Source organism: Marmota monax, unplaced genomic scaffold (genome assembly GCF_021218885.2).
Source record: "Marmota monax isolate L192 unplaced genomic scaffold, Marmota_monax_Labrador192_F-V1.1 WCK01_AAM20220418_F8-fsc00824, whole genome shotgun sequence".
In the NCBI taxonomy this organism is placed as follows: Eukaryota; Metazoa; Chordata; class Mammalia; order Rodentia; family Sciuridae; genus Marmota; species Marmota monax.
Window position 1 is genome coordinate 102,643 of NW_026693271.1, and position 4,593 is coordinate 107,235.

Genomic DNA, 4,593 nt, shown 5'->3' on the forward strand with positions numbered 1-4,593 from the left:
AACCTTTCCTAAGAAATTTAACAGCAGTGCAATTAACAAAAGCTAGAATTTATAACTCAGTCTACATATGTTAGTTTCTGCCTGGGTAATTTAAAACCTGCATTAAGTTCATTACTTAACTAAGGCTTCAGGTGTGGAAGGCATGTAGTTCAACTTTCATTAGTTTCAGACTAAGAAAACCCAGAGCAGTAATTAACTTCTTCAAGGTCACATAAATTGTATGCTGACTCCTGACCCTCCTCAAGCCCTAGCTCAGTGCTATTTCCACTACTCCACCCAATTTAATATTATTCGCTTAACGCTTTATGTTTTCAAAAACAAATTTTTATAAACTGACTTAAGTGTATTCCAAGACACTTAAAGACATTTTATGGCGCTGCACAAAAACCCAACCAAGACTTTTGGCAAAAGAGATAAACTGATTAAATATACCTAAATATCCGTTACAACATTCCTATTTCCAACTTTCACAAGAGTTGATTTTGAACGAAAACTTCCTGAGAAGAATTTCCTTTTTTCACACTACAAAGTTATACTCTGAATATTTCAAATAGCTAGGTGCAAAATCAAAAAAAAGAAAAAAGAAGAAAAAAAGCTAAGGAAACGTTCTCAGAGGAAGAAGTTCCTTTTTAAAATGTGGTGCAGTTAACTCTGCGCGGATCCACCCTTCGCAATGCATCCCTTGATGCGTACTCTGCTCCTGATCTTCCTGGGCTTGCTTCTTGGGGGCCCTGCGGCCCCGGGCGCGCACAGTCCTAAACCGCGCCCCCACCCCACCCCCCCCCAGCTTGGTAGCTTTTCCTGGGATAACTGTGATGAAGGAAAGGACCCTGCTGTGATCAAAAGCCTGATGTTGGAACCTGACCCCATTGTCGTTCCTGGGAATGTGACTGTCAGTGTCGAGGGCAAGACCAGTGTTCCCCTCACTTCTTCGCCTCAGAAGGTAGAATTAACGGTGGAGAAGGAAGTGGCTGGCTTCTGGGTCAAGATTCCATGTGTGGAGCGGCTTGGCAGCTGAACCTGTGGAGACCTCTGTGGTATGCTTAACATTGTAATTCCCCCTGGGGAGCCCTGCCCAGAGCCCCTGCACACCTATGGACTTCCCTGTCACTGTCCTTTCAAGGAAGGCACCTACTTGCTGCCCAAGAGTGATTTCACAGTGCCTGACCTGGAGCTTCCCAGCTGGCTCAGCACCGGGAACTATGGCATCCAGAGCATCCTGAGCAGTGGCGGTAAGTGTCTGGGCTGTATCAAGATCTCTGCATCTCTAAAGGGCAAATAAAGTGGCAGCAGCCACAGCAGAATGAAGGGATAGAAGGAAGGCCTTTGTCTTCCTTTGTCTAATTTCCAAGGCCCAGTTCTGACTCTCTGCTGTCTTAAAGCCCTTTTATGTGATGATTCCGCTGCCCTCACTGAATATCCTTATGTGCCACTTACATTTCAAGCTGGGACAAGCAGCTCTGATCTAAGGGAGCGTGAGTGTGGCAGTTCCCAAGAGCCCAGGATGTCTGTGGGCTAGCCACATCATTCTCCTCCCCATCCAGATAACTTTCTAAGAGCGTCTTTTATTTCCAACGAAAGGAAATCAACATGTTTGGGGACTTTAATTCAGACTGACCCAGTCTTGGCCTCCAGAAGTACCTTTTTAACTTTCTCTTTCTTTTTGTCACTAACTGAAAAGCAGAGTTCAGGGTATTAACATGTTTCATCCTACTCCAAGCCCCTCCTATAGTAAAGGGGCTGAAGTAGTTGATCTCCATCTGTTCCTCCATTAACTTTTGTAATTAATTTTGGATTCTTTTCTAGGTTTGCCTGACACTGGGGCACAGTGTATCCTGGAGAGGCAGGGTGTATGTGGTTGAGGTTTCCTTGCAAGAGTTATTTTAGGAATGCTGTAGTTGTTTACAATCAGTCACCAATTCTGGTGGCTTCAGGGCCAAGCAAGAGACATCCGTGAGCAAGAAAGGAGCACTAGAAACATGCTGCTTCCAGGTGTGACCTTTGGATAAAGATAATACATGCCATGGATACAATAAGCATTCCTCATACTGTACAAAATAAATAAATAAATAACTACACTGATACAAGGCAGCTGAGCTCCAGTCTGCAGTTGGAGATATGATATAATGGAGGATGTACTTCAGTCCATAAGGGGCAATTGCAGTCTAGCCAATGAGTGCCATATAAAAATGTTCTGGGTCTGGAAATGCCAGATAGTCACATTTTTTTCCCCCTAGAGACGCCAAAAATGCATATTTTAAAATATGAAATTTTACAATTTTTATGTATTGGCAACTACTTATTCTTTTTTATACACTGTTGGGGCCAAATGTACTTGTCTGGGGAAATCTGGCCCATGGATGGCCAGTTTGCAACCTCCAAGATAAGACTGTCAAGACAACTCTACTAGCACCATTTTCCCCTCATAGGGCCAAATCCATAGTGGCTGGCCCCAAGGAGATATGCCAGTGCTGGAAGAGGTCTAGGTGGCCTCTCAGCAGTGACCTGCATGGGTCTTGAGGCTACCTGCTCCAGCATTGGAGCCCCTTCAGATGAGGGACTGATGCTGAAGAAATGGCCACTCCAGCAGCTGCCTTGTGCAGCAGAGATCTGATGAAGAGAAGGTGGATTTTAGGTCAGGCTGCCTGGATTTGTCCACTACCCTGTTGTGCTGTGATAGCTTTCTGAACCATGGACAGCCCCACATGCCAGGCTTATTTGAAGCCTGAATTGGCAATAAATCTTTTTTAACTTGCAAAAAAAAAAAAAAAAAAAGAATAAAATGTGGTGCAATCAATCATATCTGACACATTTCCGTGTTTAAGAACACTGGAGACTGCTGACCAGAATTTTTTTTACACAAGCTCCAAGGAAAAAAGCTTTAAAAGTCTTCCAATTTGCCTCTTACAGAGGATAAGGATAAAATCACTTTAATGTACTAAAATCACTTTAATGGACAAATTTGTAAGTTCCATTTAAAGTTTGGAATTAATCACAATTGAAATGTACTAAATGTTCCAAGAACATCTAAGTCATTAACACACTATAAGTGCACCAAAAAAGGGCAGAAACGTTTGCAAAGTCTCCATTCAACTGAAGCTGAGTACTTGCTACAGATAATAAAATGGTTTGCACATTTCCTTCTGCTTCTAGCCAACATTTCCCCCATCAAAGACAAGACTCTAGGAAAAGTGCTTAATAGACTGGAGTTCAGTTCCTCCTTTTGTGGGGCAAATTTGGAGTAAATTACTAATGAAACACTTAAAATTACTTAACAAGATTGGCTTTACTTTAAAGTAAGTGTGGACTAACACCTGCCAACACATTTTTGTAACCGAGCTATATACTGAGCCATCATCACAAAACTGTAGCCAAGTATGCACGCCAGGCCTGCAAAGGTAAAAAAAAAAAAAAATGGTTTAATGAAACCTTCAGGGGAAGTAAGCTTTGAGCGCGAAGGCATAATTTGTCATTTAGTAGCTCTCTCCTCAGGACACATGGGACCAGAGCCCTCCAGTGATGGTGCCCGGCGCGGAGATGCTATGGCCAGAGGCGCCCCAGGGAGCAGAGGTCCCAGAGGCGGCCCACGCCAGAGTTTTAACCAACAAAGAGCAAGTCATGCTCCAAAGCCCCCCGCAGCGGAAGCGACGTCCCCCACCCCGCGACCCTCCAGGAGTTCAGAGCCCGGCACCTGACTCCCGGCCGGGCCCGAGCTCGGGATGCAGGAAACGGGTAAAAACAATAACACGAGTCCCAAGAGGGCCCGGCGCCGGTCCGCCGTGTCAGCGCAGCAGAAAAGGAAAACGCCGCGCGAGCGAGGCCCGGCCGGAGCCCAGCCGCCCAGCCCTGCTTCCTCGGGAGCCGCCGGGCAGGCAGGACGCGGCGCCGCGCTTCATTACCCGCTGCGAGAAGCTCCGGCGGCCGCCAACGCCCCCGCCCCGGGGCGTCGCTTCGCGGCGGTTCTCTCCTTCCTCGGCCGAGTAGTCTATCTCCCCCTCCTCGGTCTTGAGGCGCTTGGCCTGGCTCTCGTACTCCCGGTCCTCCTCGTACGTCTCCCTGGGGGAGGAGGAGGAGGAGGACATGGCGGCGGCCGGAGGGACCAGCGGGAAAGCGGTGGGGGTGGCGCTGGAGTGCGGGCCTCAGATACTGCCGGCCAGTCCCCGCCGCGGGCAGCGCCTCTTCAGCTCCCCTTTATTACCGAGCCAACATTCAGCCTCTCCCTTCTCCTCGGTCTCCGGTCCCAGCCCCGGGGAGCGAATCTAAGGCTGGGGACGCGACCGTGGTTTCCGGTCTTCCCTCCTCCGCTAATCCGCTCCCCACCGTCCAAGCCTACCCTCTGCCTCGCCCTCACTGCCGCCGCGCAGGATTGAATTCAGCCGCAGCCCTCGGAAAGCGCCCCCCAACCGGGTCCCGCTCCTTATTGGCAGGAGAGATAGTCGACCTGGCTTCCAATTGGCTGGAAGACCTGTTCGTCAAAAGCCGTCCGCGGCCGGGCAGTGCCTAGCTCCCAGCTCCTCCAGAATTCTCCGCCAGCCTGTGAGTCCTGGCAGCGCAATGGCAGCCGCGCGCCTCCCTGCAGCAGTTGCGGCCCCG

General features: G+C 48.7%; 1 pseudogene; it reads left to right on the top strand.

Moving 5' to 3' along the window:
- Positions 1-673: 673 nt before the first annotated feature.
- On the top strand, positions 674-1,302 carry LOC124100798 (ganglioside GM2 activator-like; annotated as a pseudogene).
- Positions 1,303-4,593: the final 3,291 nt, after the last annotated feature.